The sequence below is a fragment of the Mirounga leonina genome, unplaced genomic scaffold (assembly GCF_011800145.1).
Source record: "Mirounga leonina isolate KUSES-001 unplaced genomic scaffold, KU_Mleo_1.0 Mir_168, whole genome shotgun sequence".
NCBI lineage: Eukaryota > Metazoa > Chordata > Mammalia > Carnivora > Phocidae > Mirounga > Mirounga leonina.
Window position 1 is genome coordinate 42,004,702 of NW_023270426.1, and position 16,367 is coordinate 42,021,068.

Sequence of the window (16,367 nt, forward strand, 5' to 3'; positions counted from 1 at the left end):
CACTGATTCACTATTTAAAGGCTTTTCAGAGGGTTTATCCGGACTTTGAGAATGAATTACTTCAGGGCACCTGAAAGTGTACAAATTGTCTTTGCCTAACAAAACCACTAAAGCACTAATAACGACAGTGTCTATAGACATTCTTCATATAGCCAGGAATCCAGATTGCTACATTTTGAGTTGTTTCCTTAAAAAAGCATCTGTTAAACCCAAGACTAAGTCAAGAGCCTCCAATAAATGTTCTAATTTTTCTCAAAGCACTTCACAGTTTATTATGTTATATTCATTTGTTTGATTTTTATTATTATTATTATTTTTTTATTTGAGAGAGAGAGAATGAGAAACAGAGAGCATGAGAGGGAGGAGGGTCAGAGGGAGAAGCAGACCCCCTGCTGAGTGGGGAGCCCGATGTGGGACTCGATCCCGGGACTCCAGGATCATGACCTGAGCCGAAGGCAGTCGCTTAACCAACTGAGCCACCCAGGCACCCCTCATTTGTTTGATTATTGGCTAAAGAATCATCTTTTCTTTTTCAACGACATTTTAAGCTTAGCTGGAATGGGCGACAGGTCCACTTTCCATGTTGTTGCTACCTGAGGACAGAGCCAGGACAGAGCAGGGCTGGATCACCTAGGAGCCTTTCAGAGTTTCGTGTGTCCCTCCCCTGGCTTCTGTGTGTTTTTGTTTCTAATACCAGCTTCTTGACTTTTTTTGAGGGACTCCCCTGAGACATCTGGGGTCTCTTCATTGGGATTTTCAGAGATCTGGAAGTGCCTGGAGTTTTATATCTGCCTAAACCATCTTTAACCAATGGCTCAGCCCCCTGACCCCATAAGAGAAAAACTTGGGAGGTTTAAGTCATACTCTCAAGTGCACCTTTACAGGATGAACTTGAAGCAACCAGGAGACTTTGCCTGGAGTCACACCCCTGCTGGGCTCCCTCCCCTTCCCTACTCTGCTTCCTGCATTTCCTTACAAGTTTCTCTTGCATATCTTTAATAAATCACCTGCACATAAATCCTCCACTCAGGGTCTGCCTCTGGGGAATCCAACCTAAGATATTACCTAAAGTGTTTTTAGGAACAAACTGTCCCTGCAAAGTAGGAAATCTTTATTCATTTAATATGCCCCTCCACGGCTTATAAAGACTAAGGGTATGGGGGTAAGGTATACATTGTTTGTGTTCTATGAGACACCAGATAAGGAGCCAGAGATACACCAGTAGAATAAGGGTATGGGAATAGCTCTTTCTGTGGTTAATAAATGACTGTGTGCAACACAGGCAGAAGAAAATGGGAAGATGATAGGGGCCTTTTTGAGGTAGAAAAATGAATCTCTATCAAGAGCACCTTCAATTTGCTGATACAAAGCACACTTGAGAGCACTATTTTCTTGGTAAATGGGGATTAAAAAACCTTGGCCTTTGGCCAGGTAATGAAAAGAAATGCATATTTTTCTTAGGTGTGCCTAAAGAATTTTAAAAAACCCTTTGAAAAGCTGAGCTATATAAACAGGAGAGGAAAGGCCAAAGAAATTTCAGCTTTGTAATTGGGAAGACTGTGTGCAAAGGAGAACAAGGATATTTGCAAGCTGTCAGAAGTGACCCGGGTGTGCGTGGGTGTGATTGTAAATCTGAATGTTTGCAGGGGATTATGTCCATGTTAAAGGACTTTATTTTTGATAGCAAAAGGAAAACAGGGAATTTCTTCCGTGTGAAGACATTTCTCGTAAGACCACAGAAGATTTCAGAGGGAAAAGGCATGAACTAAATCAGAATTGTGCTTATTCCCACTGCCACATGTGTTGATACATAGATACGTATATATACACACTCACTTAAATGAAGTTTCCAAATGTAACCCACTCTCTTAGGTGTAGCTGAAATTACTCATGCTAACCCTTGCATTAGAAAACAAATTCTCCTGGATTAAGATACGTCTTTGTGTATTCTAAAGACTTGGACGCTGCTCCAAATTTTAGCTACCCTCTAAACTATTCTAACTTTCTGGATGGCCATTTCTGCTCACAAAACCATGTCAAGGTTGATTTGATTCTTGCCAAGTGGTGGAATTAAGAAATCTTGACTGTACAGCTGGCTTCCTATGACCTTGCGTATTTGTATTCTTCTGTAGACTTTGCCCATACAAGTGTCTTGGGATTAGACAGACTAAAGAACTTTTGTTTACTTATATAATTTTGTTTCTTAATGCTGTAAGATATAGAAATAATCTTGAAACTTGGGGGAGGGGGAGCGTGGAGGAGAAAAAATATCCACAAAACTTTTGGCTACAGATCTCTACTGGAGTTGCCAAAAAAAAAACCCCAAAAAACAAAAACAAAAAAACCTAGAGAATTATACTCTGGGCTTACACCTGGAGTTCTGTAGTTCAGACGTCAGGAATAGGCTGTTGGGTCCTTATTCCTTGTGGAGTAAAAGGCCTTTTCCAGTCATATCTGATCACTTTTATTCCATAGCATGCAGATTCTCCAGAATAGCCAATGGAATAGTAACAGAAATTGAACAGACTCCATTATCCTTTTTATAACATCTCTGCCTCATTTTCTTTCATCTTTTTTTTTTTTTTGAGTGAGGGAATGAGAAACTCTTTAGAGTAAAAATAAATGCTTTTGCTTTATTGAATAGATAAAGAAACTGAGGTCCAGAGAAGTGAAGTTGTTTATCTGAGTTACAGCTCAAGACTCCTGATTCTCAGACCTAGCTCCTCCTCCCAACTGACACTACCTCTTTCCAGGACTTGGATGTCGCGTCCCACCCTATCAATATGTCACCATTTATTTTGATGCATATTTGATTTGTTTCCAGTTTGGGGCTATGAATACTTCTGTGTAAGTCTTTGTATGACATATGCTTTCATTTATCTTCTAACTACTTAGGGGTGGAATGATACATATTTAACTTTTTAAGAAATGTTCAAACTATATTCCCAACTGGTTGCACATTTTACATTCCCAACAGCACTGCATGAGAGCTCCCAGCTTCTCCCATTTCTCACCAACACTTGGTCTGGTGTTTTAGCCATCCTAATGGGTGTGTAGTAGTATCTCAGTGTGGTTTAAATTTGCATTTTTCTTACGACTAATGATGCTGAACATGTTCTTGTGTGCTTATTTGCCATGTATATATCTTCTCTAGAAATAGAAGTATCTGTTCAAATTTTTAGTTAATTTTTTTAAAAGATTTTATTTGTTTATTTGACAGAGAGACAGCGAGAGAGGGAACACAAGCAGGGGGAGTGGGAGAGGGAGAAGCAGGGGGAGAGGGAGAAGCAGGCTTCCCGCTGAGCAGGGAGCCCGATGTGGGGCTCAATCCCAGAGCCCTGGGACCATGACATGAGCCGAAGGCAGACGCTTAGCGACTGAGCCACCCAGATGCCCCTTTTTGGTTAATTTTTACAAAACTAGATAATTTGTTCTCTTATTATTGAGTTGTGAGAATTCTTTATATAATCTAGATATAGATCCCTTATCAAATACATTATTTGAAATATTTTCTTTCAATCTATCTCTTATTTTTATTTTCATGAGAGTATCTATCAAAAGGCTCAAATTTGTGCATTTCCTAAAGTCTAATTTATCAATATGATGGATCACACTTTTTGTGTCACAGCTAAGCAATCTTTGACCAAGTGACGGTCACAGAGATTTCCTCCTGTGTTTTCTTCTATATGAGGTCTTTTTATTATTTGGTTTTACATTTAGCCTATGATTGATTTTGAGTTAATTTTTTTATATGAAACAAGATATGATTCAAATTTTATTCATTGCATATGGATATGCAATTTTTCCATCACCGCTTGTTGAAAAAATATCCTTTCTCCATTGAATTACCTTTCTACCTTTGATGAAAAGTAGTTATCCATGGGGCACCTGGGTGGCTCAGTTGGATAGACTCTTGATTTGGGTTCAGGTCATGATCTCAGGGTTCTGGGATTGAGCCCTGCACCCAGCTCTGTGCTGGGCGTGGAGCCTGCTTGGGATTCTCTCCCTCTCTCTGAGCTCCCCAAACCCTGTGCACTCTCTCTCTAAGTAAAAAGTCAAGTAGTTATCCATGTATGTGTGGGTCTATTTCTGGATTCTATGCTGTTACATTGATATATTTGTCTTTCTTTGTCTGTGCCACCATGTCTTGATTAATGAAGTTTGTCTCTTTTAAAAAAAGATTTATTTGAGAGAGAGAGAGAGAGAGCGTGAGAGGGGAGAGGGGTAGAGGGAGTGGGAAAGGGAGAGAGAATCTCCAGCAGACTCCCTGCTGAGCACAGAGCCTGATATGAGTCTCGATCCCATGATCCTGAGGTCATGACCTAAGCCAAAACCGAGAGTCAGTCCCTCAACGGACTAAGCCACCCAGGTGCCACTTGATTAATGAAGTTTTATGATAAATCTGAGAATCGGGTAGTGTTATTCTCCAACTTCATTCTTCTTTTTTAGAATTGTTTTGACTATTTTATTAGGTCCTTTATACTTCCATATGAATTTTAAAACCAGCTAGCCAATTTCTAGGAAAAAAAGAAAGCCTGAAAATATTTGGGTGTTACTTTTTTGTCCAATCTGACAATTACTGCCTTATAATTAGGATGTTAAGAGCATCTCCATTAAATGTGATTACTGATGTAGTTAGCTATAATTCTGTCACCAGGTTATTTGTTTTGTATTTATTCCCTTCATTCTTTGTTTTCCTTTTCCTCTTTTCTCATCCCTGCCTTTTTTTGGTTCAACTGAGTATTTTTTATGATTCCATTTTATCTGCTTTGTTAGTTTATTAGCTCTACCTCTTCGTTTTGTTAATTTAGTGGTGGATTTTGGGTTTATAGCATATATTGTTAACTTATCATGGTCTACCTTTAAATGATATTATGCCACTTCATACATATTTTAAGAAGGCTACAATACTATACTTCAAATTCCCCCTACTTAGCCTGGGTAGTATTGGTGTGTTTGAGTATCCTTTATCTGTTATAAACCCAATACTACAGTACTATTTTTTGTCTCAACAGTCAGTTAACTATTAAAGTTATTTAAATCACAAATAAATAATCTTATATACTTACACATGTTGCTCCCACTCTGGCACTCTTCATTCCTTTGTGTAGATCCATATTTCCAGGTGTTGCCATTTTCCTTCTGCCTAGAGAACTTCCTTTCATATTTCTTGTCGTGTATTTTTGCTGGGGATGAAGTCTTTCAGCTCTTTATGGTTGAAAAAACCTTTTTCTGCCTTTATGTTTGTTTGAAAGATATTTTCATGGAGCATAAAGTTTTAGCTTAACGCTTTTTTCTTTGACATGTTGGCCGCTATCTTTTTGCATTGTTTCTTATTTAAAAAAAAAAAAAAATCTGCCATGGTCCTTGTCTTTATTCCTCTATATGTAGCACATCTGTTTTCTCTGATTACTTTTAAGATTTTTTTCTTTATCGCTGTTTTTGAGCAATTTTATTACGGTGTGCCCTAGTGTAGTTTTTTGTTGTTGTTGTTCTTCCGTTTTGTGTGTGTGTGTGCTGGGGTTTATGTAGCTTCTTTGATCTATGGGTTTATAGTTTTTATCAAATTTGGGGGGGAAATTCTACCATTATATCTTTAAATATTTTTCTGTCATCCCCTCTTTTGGAATTTTAGTTATACATGAATTAGGCCATTTGGAGTTGTTCCACAGGTCACTGGTATTCTTTTCACTTTTTTGGATTATTTTATCTTTGTATTTAATTTTGAACAGTATCCATTGCTATGTTTTCGAGTCCACTCTTCTTTTCTTCTGCCATGTCTAATCTGAAGTTTATACCATCCAGTTTATTTTTTCATTTTGGACATTTTAGTTTTCATCTTCAAAAATTTGACCTGGGTCTTCTTTATATTTCCATTCCCAACCTAATTTTTTGAACATGTGGAATACAGTTCCAATAAGTGTTTGAAAGTCCTTGTCTGCTAATTCTAACATTTGTGTCAGTTATGGGTCAGTTTTGATTGAGCTTTCTTCTCATATTTTCCTTCCTTTTTTCATACCTGGTAATTTCTTATTGGATGTTAAGGATTGTGAGTTTTACCTTTACCTCTGTGTAAGTGTTGGATATTTTTGTATTTTTATAAATATTCTTGTGTTTTATTCTGGGATACAGTAAGCTATTTGAAAACCTTTTGATCTTTTCAGGTCTGTTAAGATTTGTCATATAGTAGCAAGCCATGTTTAGTTTAGAGCTAATTATTCTCTCTACTAAGGCAAGACCCTTGTTACTACTTTCCCAATTCCATGGGGCTTACAAAGATTTCCCCTCTAGCTGTTGAGAATAGGTACTTCCTGACTCTATGTGAGCCATGGGTACCATTCCCTCTAATCCTTGTGGGTGATTCTTCCCCCAGTCTCCATTACTTTTATCATATGTGTGCTCTGCTGAACTTGAAGGTGGACACTGTGCTGTTCTCTGGAGTTTACTTTCTATGTGACTCTTTCTTCTCCCTAGTCTGTCTTATGAACTCCAGCTACACTGGTGTCCCTAGACATTCAACTCTGTCTCTTCAACTCAGGGATTCTGCTGGACCATCCCTGGTTTTTCCTCTCTGCTCCGTGATCAGGAAACTTTCTCAAGGTAGTAAGCTGGAGCAACCAGAAGTCTCACTTCCTTTGTTTCTCATATCCTGGGGTTCCTGTCCTTGGTTGTCTAATATACTCGGTCTTGGAAACCAATGCTTCTTCATATATGTTGTCTGCTTTTTTATTTGTGTGAGGCCAGAGGGAAAACCTTGTTTAAAGGAAATTTTGAAGTGGAAAAATGGAAGTCCTAGCATAGTATTTAATCAAAGTTTAGCACCATTTTACAGATATAAAAATTAAGGCTCAGAAAGAGTAGATAACTTAATATCACAAATCTGGTAAGAGTTGTAGCCAGGATTTAGAGTCAGCTTGTCTGAATTCAGAGGCTTTGTGTTTCTTCACTGCTTTACATTACCCTAATGCTTAGATATTTAAAATCTAGGCATTATATAGAAATCATAATGAAGACTTAACTCAACATATTTTTAACCAGAGAATCTCATTCTGTAACCACACCAGCTAACAGAGCATTTACTATAGGACTTTGGGAGACTTTTCAATACTGAGCCCCCCTGCAGGGTTCATGACTTTAATTTTCAAATGTATTATTCTACAATGCATGACACCCTTTCCTAACTGACCTTTTAAAAATAAATAATCCACTATGCCTGTATAAAGAGCATTGTTCTGTCATATCATTTCACACTTCTTTTTGCCTTCCCAATGTACAAAGAGTGAATGTGACCAGAGGAAGTTGACCATCTGCAACATAACACACGGCTCCTTTTTCTACAGTGACTGGGAGACCACAGCTCTTCCTCCAGATTTCAGAGAAAACAATGCTTCCATGCAGGCATTCAGAGTCATGTGCATAAGCATATTTGTTGCAAATAATCTTGGCCCCTTAGCCTCTGCCAGCAAAGGCAAAAGTTAAGTTTCAGCCAAGAAGTCACTTCTTCTTTCTAACCCTAGGATTTTATTGTCTTACTGAAATCTATAGAAGTTCATATTTTTCCTAAAAATCCTAACATTGTATTTAACTCATGTTTATTCAAAAGTTTGAACACCGTTAGAAGTCTTTCTCATAGATATGTTATATAAGTTACCTGTTAATTACATAGCTGAATTAAAAGAAGTTATTGAGTGAGCCAGTGAGTGGCCTTTCTCCTTTTGATTATCCTACTCGGTAGGCTTTAGTATCTTTGAGCAATAAGCAAGACTTAGGAGAAGTGCAAGTGGGAACATAGGGGGGTAGATATGGTATAGAACTAACAGAGCTATGCACTGTCAGCATATTTATGAGGTTACTGGAGATGTTGCCTCTTTTTAAAAGGCAGCATTGAAGGTATTCCTTATTTATGTGAAAATAATTGAATATGTATTGTGAACTATTTAGAGGAGGGATTGAAACTCAGTTTGGAAAATGACTGAATTAGTCTTCTTTCTTGCTATGTGACTTCTCAAACATCTTAGTTTCTATCTGCAAGAGTTTTGGAGGCTTGCTGTTTGGGGAATCTGCCTGTAAAGCTGTTTCATCTCATTGACAAGCTGAGAAATTTCTTCTTGGTTTGGCTTCATTGTGTGTTCTTTTATTTTGTATGTTGTCATTGTTTTGAAAGACACTGTGCGGCTCTTGGATGCATTGATCAGAAGGATACATTTAAATAATTTCCTAGAAAAGAAATGCATGTACCTGTTAGACTTTCAAGTACAGAGATGATAAATAACTCAGTTTGGAATTCACTGGAGTAGACCCAGTGGCTCCCATCAACACTAAGATTCATCTCTTAGAGCAGTGGCCTGCTGCATATAACTTGAGATAGTTCTGTGTGCTGAATTAATTCCAGGGACTTGAATACCTAGGTCAATGAACCACAGAAACTCTTCTGGTTCTAATAATAATCATGATATATTTCATTTGCATATGGTATTATAAATTTGGAAACCTAAGTCCACATTCCTGAAGGAGTTTAGAATCCAGCCAGGGAAACAAAAGACAAATATATAGAACTTTTAAGTGTTAAACTGTATGGTGTGGATTATATTGGCAATGAGAAATTAGGAGAAACATCTGTATTGTCTAGAGTAGTTGAAGAAAGCTTTATGTAGAAGACAAAACTTGCTGGGTAAACAGAGGTGAGTAGAGAAGTTCTTACAAATGATGAAAAACAGCACAGGCAAAGACAAAGAGTTGGAAATACAAATAGAATACATGAAAGTAAGTGAGCTATTAAGGAATTCTTTTGGGGAGCCCTGGGAAATAAAGGTGCTATCAGACGATCAATAGTCTGAAAGTCCAAACAGAAGAATTTATAAGTTAATGTCAAAGATAACAGGATGCCATTGTACATTTTTGAGCAGATGACAACTATAAGTACATTTTCATGAAGATTAGCCTGGCCTGATATTCAAGGCAGGTGAGAAAGAAGAAGCAAGGACCAAGAGAGACCAGCTTGAGCCTAGTGGAGGACTCTATTGGGTATCTGAGAAAGGACAAAAGAGATGGAAAGGAATAGTTAATATTCTGAAGGAAGAAATAAGGAAGCTTGAATGTCTCACCTTTCAGTGTTCTCTGTCGAGATTTCAGACAGAGAGTAGAGAACAGAGGTGTGGATCTGCCCAGTTCTCACGTCGCCTTACACAGATGTTTGGCTACTCTACCATTTTGGATGTCAGCTCTATGATGAACTGAACTTCCTCTAAGAAGGGAGAGAATATGGTATAGTCTTTAAACACATGAGGCTTGGAACAATGGTACTTTTCTCCCCTTCTGAGATTAGAATGAATATTTTAAAAGGTAAGAATCTAGAGACAATAATGGCAAAAAGAAATAAAAAGAATTTTCCAGGAAGGAAAGGAAGGCAATTGGGAGTCAGGAACTATAAAGGAATAGAGAAAAGAAGAGAGGACAAGAAGTAGACTGCCCAGTTCCTAAGGGTTTGAATTGCCTTGGCTAAGATCCCATCCCCAAGTAACATCTCTGGTCTGCCAGAAGAATGATAGAATTCTAGAGCTTAGAAACCTCCCCCCTCCTTTTGATTCTTGAGAAAACTGATGCCAAAAGAAGTCAAGTGGCTTGCTCAAAATCAGATGGATAATGAGTATTGTAGACAGGATGAGAACACAGTCTATAACTCCTGCTTCATGTCTGCATTCCAGCCTCACACTTCCTTTCCTGAAAAGGATTTAGAGATTTATTCCACACTGTGTTAGGGCTTGCCCACTTTACACAACTACTTGTGGGTCACTCAATTAGGCTGTCTTGTTCCATCTGTCTTCCAGATGTGAAGGATGCAAGACATATAAACTATAAGAAAAAGTGCCATAATAAGAGAAAAAGATTTTTAAGGAATAATAAAAAAAAAGAATGAGAAATAAGAAGCTAAAAATAAAAACATTTCCAAAACAATCTTAAAAAAAAAACCCCAAACATTGGAGCTCTCATATTTCCTGGTTTTGAAACTTATTACAAAGCTACAGGAATCAAAACAGTGTGGAACTGGCATAAAGACAGACATAGAGACCAAAGGACTAGAATAGAGAGTCCAGAAATAAACCCCCATCTGCCTAGTCACATGATGTTGGTTTGACAAGAGTGTTAAGACCATTGAATGGGGTAAAGATAGTCTCTTCAACAAAGCTTTAGAAATTGGATATCCATATGCAAAAGAGCGAAGTTGAACCCTTATCTTATAGAAAAATTAACTCAAAGTGGATCAAAGACCTAAATGTAAGACCTAAATAAAAAACTCTTAGAAGACAACATAAGGTAAAAGCTTCATAACATTGGATTTGGCAAGGATTTCTTGGATATGACATCAAAAGCACAAGCAACAAAAGAAAAAAAAGGACAAATTGGACTACATTAAAATTAAAACCTGTTCATCAGAGGACACAGTCAACAACAAAAAGGCAACCTAGAGACTGGGAAAATACTTGCAAATCATAAAACTGATAAGGAGTTACTATCCAGATTTTAGAAATAACTCCTCAACTCAACAACAACAACAACAACAACAATGAAACCACCTGATTAGAAAATGATCAAAGGAGTTGAATAGGCATTTCTGTGAAGACTTGTGTCCAATAAACACATGCAAAGATATTTATGACCAATCGTTAGAGAAATGCAAGTCAAAACCACCATGAGATACCACCTCATACTTATTGGCTTTTAGATATAAAAACAAACTAAAAAAAAAAAAAAACAAAATAACATGCATTGGTGAGGATGTGGAGAAATTAGAAATGTGCAGCACTAGTAGGATTGTAAAATGGTACAGCTGCTATGGAAAACAGTACAGTGGTTCCTAAATAAATTAAAAATTGAATTACCACATATTGCAACAATTCTGCTTCTGGTATCATCCAAAAGAATTGAAAGCAGGATTTTGAAGATAAATGTGTCCACCCATGTTCTTAGCAATACTATTCACTACAGCCAAAAGGTAGAAGCACCTGAAGTGTCCATTGACAAATAAGTGGATAAACAAAATGGGGCATTCATTTACAATGGATTACTAAAAAGTAAGAAAATTTTGACACCTGCTACAACATGGATAAACCTTGAGGACATTATGCTAAGTGAACAATAAGCCAGTTACAGAAAGACAAATACTGTATCATTCCACTTGTACAATGTATCTAGTAGTCAGAGTCACAGAACTAGTAGTTTCCAAGGGAAACTGTGAAGTTGTATTTAATGGGTATATTTCAGTTTTGGAAACTAAAGAAATTCTGGAAATTTGTTGTACAAAGATGTGAATATACTCACCACTTCTGAACTGTACAATTAGAAATGTTAAGGTGGTAAACTCTGTCATGAGTTTTATGACAATTAAAAATAAAAATGAGAAAAAAAAATTCAATCCATCATCTATTCATATCTTTTACACCCTACTCGCAGAGATGTTCATATAATTAATGCACCTGAGAAAATTTAAATTAACACATTTGTTGATATAGACTTGACCTATTCATGAGTATACAAACATATGGCTCATTTGCATACTGATATAAACAACTACCTCATTTTTATATTTATTTTTCTAATTATGTTTTTAATGAAAATATTTAAATTGGCTTTAAGGTAAAAAGCGTGAATATGTATGCAGGAATAATGTGATTTCAATAATCATTACTAACTTACATATATTATTATTTAAATATCATAAAGCATAAGCACAAGAGTTTAAGGAATATGAATATTTTATGAAGTAATGAACTGAAAAATAGGATTAAGATTATAGACAGGAATAGTTATTAGAGAGTTGAAGTAATTTTCTAGATAATTTAGTTAAAAATAACTGCTATTGAAAATGATTCTTTGGACTGAATAATCCATATTCTACATTGATCAAATCCAGTGGGTAATTATCTGATTTACTCTTCATCTTAACTCTATAGCTAGAGACAGAGTTTAAACTTCTCACATTAAGCAAATGGATTTGAGAATTATAATTTTTGTTTATTATTCTTGTTGCAATAAGCAACTTCCTCACCTAAGTTAGATTTATCTCTTTCCTTTTTATTTTTTAAGAGCATATCTTTTTTCCATTGAATGAGGATTCTTGGCTTCTTTGTCAAATATGAGTTGATGGTATATTCTTTTTTATTTTTATTTTCTTTTAATTCCAGTATAGTTAACATACAGTGTTACATTAGTTTCAGGTGTAAAATATACTGATTCTTCAATTCCATGTATTACTCAGTGTTCATTGAGTTAAGTGTGCTCTTTAATCCTCTTCACTTATTTTGCCCATCCCTCACCCACCTCCCCTCTGATAACTATCTGTTCTCTATAGTTAAGAGTCTGTTTTTTGGTTTGTCTTTTTATTTTTGTTCATTTTTTTATTTCTTTAATTTCACATACAAGTGAAATCATATGGTATTTGTCTTTCTCTGACTGGCTTATTTTGTCTAGCATTATACTCTGTAGATCCATGCATGTTATTGCAAATGGGCAGATTTTATTCTTTTTTATGGCCAAATAATATATACATATACATATATATATATATACATACATATATATATATATACATACATATATATATATATATATATATATATATACACATCTCAATCACATCTTCTTTATCCATTCATCTACCGCTGGACACTTGGGCTGCTTCCATAATTTGGCTATTGTACATAAAGCTGGTAAACATTTCTTTATATTCCTTCCTGGTGAATAAGGATTCCTTCCTGTGCCAAGGATAAAGACACTTTTCGCAAGATGCTGGGATATATAATTCACTTACTCTGTTATCCTTGTGTGCATGGAACAGAAGCTGCCCCATAGCATTTACCCCCTAATCTTAGCCCTACCTCATCAGCAGCGTCCTTTCAACTCAGGATATAAAGAAGAAAAGAAAATTTACTTTCAGGGGTGGTTATTCTCCAGTGCCTCTTGGAAAGTTATGGAAGGCATTGACTAACATGGTGCTAGCCTTTTGCCTCTATGTAAAAAGTGAACCTGGATTCAATTGTCCAAAATATAGAAGGTACTTGACCAGAGTCAAGGCATCACGAAAGGAATAAGGTTTCTATTTTCAAGGAACTTACAGTCTAGAGATAAAGAAAGCACAAAAAAATTACACACACACTCTGTCATATATATATATATTCTTTAACATATATAGTCTTTATGTATTTATATATCGTTTCCATTAATTAGGATATATATATAAACATTACAAATATAAATTAGTATGTGTATTCACACACACACAGACACCCATTTTCCAGATGGATATTGTATTTTGTCAGCCTTCACAAGTTAATAATTTCATTTATAATTTGAAAAGTGTTATTTTTAAAAATCTGACAAGCTTTGTCTAAATTTATCTGAAAATGAAAAGAAACATTCAAGAAAATTTAAAACTTTTTTCAAAAGCATTGAAATTTAAATGGAGACATTATTCTATTAGGTGCTTCAGAATTAAATTTGCATCTTATTTTTTCATTTGAGAATCTTCCCAAATTAATGTCAGACACCAAACCACAGGTCCAGGAAGCTCACAAAACACCAAATAGGATAAATGCCAAAGAGCTACATTTAGGCAGCTCATATTCAAACTGCAGAAAATCAAAGATAAAGGAAAAATCTTTGAAGAAACACCTTACCTATACAGAAACAATTTAAGAATCATATCTGACTTCTACTCAGAAAACTTACAAGCAAGAATGGAGTAAAAATATTTAGTGTTGGGAGGGAAAAAATTACCAGCTTAGAATTCTATATCCTGAGGGGCGCCTGGGTGGCTCAGCCGGTTAAGCGTCTGCCTTCGGCTCAGGTCATGATCCCAGGGTCCTGGGATCGAGCCCCGCATCAGGCTCCCTGCTCCGCAGGAAGCCTGCTTCTCCCTCTCCCACTCCCCCTGCTCGTGTTCCCTCTCTCACTGTGTCTCTCTCTCTCAAATAAATAAATAAAATCTTAAAAAAAAAAAAATTAAAAAAAAAAAAAAGAATTCTATATCCTGAGAAATTGCCTTCCAAAGTGAAGGAGAAATACTTTCTCAGACAAATAAAAATTAAGCCATGTGTTGGGAGTTCCTACTCCGCACAGCAGGGGCTGAAGCTTCCTGTAACGGCTTCTCTTCTTTCTTTTTTAAAATATTTTTTAAAATTCAATTTAATTAACATATAGTGTATTATTAGTTTCAGGGGCAGAGGTTAGTGATTCATCAGTTGCGTATAACACCCAGTGCTTGTTACTTTAAGTGTCCTCCTTAATGCCCATGACCCTATTACCCCACCCCCCCACCTGCCTCCCCTCCAGCAACCCTCAGTTTGTTCCCTAGAGTTAAGAATCTCTTATGGTTTGGTTCCCTCACTGGATGTTTTCATCTTACTTCATTTTTCCTTTCTTTCCCCTATCATCCTCTGTTTTGTTTCTTAAATTCCACATATGAGTGAGATCATATGATAATTGTCTTTCTCTGATTGACTTATTTTGCTTAGCATAATACCCTCTAGTTCCATCCACATCATTGCAAATGGCAAGACTTCTTTTTGATGGCTGAGTAATATTCCATTCTAAATGTATACTACATCTCCTTCATCCATTCATCAGTTGATGGACATTTGGGCTCTTTGCATAGATTGGCTATTGTTGGTAATGATGCCACAAACATTGGGGTGCAGGTGCCCCTTTGAATCACTATGTTTGTATCCTTTGGATAAATACCTAGTAGTGTAATTGCTGAGTCCTAGGCTTCTCTTCCACTTAGTGTTCACTAACTCAAGGATAAAACAAGTGCACCTAGAATACCTTCCCTGGAAGGAGGAGCAACCCGTTGATACCCATTTGACTAAAGGGCTCAAGGAAGGGAAATGAAATGTTAAGGCAATAACAAAGGTTATAGCCTCTGAATTTGTTTTGTTGTTTAGAATTGTGTAGTAGAAAGTACACACACAAAATCTCTTTGACATGATGCCTTTAGTCATGTTGTGATGGAGATACGGAACCAGGAAATTGTTTGGGGGATGAAATACAACTGCCCTAAGCAGGACCATGCTTTCTTGCTATTCCCTGTTTACTGTTCTGTCACTTTTCCATAATCTTAACTGAGCTCCTCCCTCCAACTTCTTTAAGTATACAGTGGGTAGCACTGTTAGTCTTCCTACTTTCAGCCAAAATCTTAAATCAGCCATGCACATTTCAGTGTAAACTGTCAGACAAGGTGTTCCTTCACAGCAAACCTGACTGAGTGCCTCTCCCGTGCTTATACTGAAGCATAGAATACCATGCTTTGTTTCCACTTTGCAGATGGAAATCTTGGGGAAGGGGCAGAAGTCTTTCCATGGGCCTTTGAAATCACAGCTCAGCCTGGCCTGGACTTGACAACCAATGCTTAGGTGGCTGTAAGGCAATAAATGGTCTCTCTATATCAGAACAAATTTCCCTCAAGAAGTTCTGTTTCTGAAAAGAACAAGTGTTGTGGCCCTCCAGTGCTGTTTGCTCTTTGTAGAACTGAATCACTCCCAACAGAGTTTCCACAACAAACAGGTCAAAAATCTGACTTTAGGTTTACACTGGGGGAAAGACAGCATCCCAGAGCACCTTCTTTCTTTTTTTTTTTTTTTTGAGACAAAATATTTTAATGCTTTCTCTTAAGAAAGTAAATTTATACCACACCTAGAGTGGAGAGTTACAAATAAAATGAATTGACAGATAAGAAGTTAACCATCACAGTATTAGTGTGAACATTACAACAGGGGTGATACATTAGCTTTCTAGGGCTGCCATAACAAATCACTACAAACTGAGTGGCTTAAAATAACACTAATTTATTCTCTCACAATTCTGGAGTTTTGAAGTCCAAAATTAAGGTGTCAGCAGGGCTTGTGATCCCTCCAAAGGCTCCAGGGAAGAATCTTTCCCTCCCTCTTCTAGCTTCTTTTTTTTTTTTGACTTGCTAATTTGTAGTGATCTCATTTTATTTATTTATTTATTTTTTATTCTTATGTTAATCCCCATACATTACATCATTAGTTTTAGATGAAGTGTTCCATGATTCATTGTTTGTGCACAACACCCAGTGCTCCACGCAGAATGTGCCCTCCTCAATACCCACCACCAGGCTAACACATCCTCCCACCCCCCTCCCCTCTAGAACCCTCAGTTTGTTTTTCAGAGTCCATCGTCTCTCATGGTTCGTCTACCCCTCCGATTTCCCCCGCTTCATTCTTCCCCTCCCGCTACCTTCTTCTTCTTCTTTTTTTTTTTCTTAACATATATTGCATTATTTGTTTCAGAGGTACAGATCTGAGATTCAACAGTCTTGCACAATTCACAGCGCTTACCAGAGCACATAC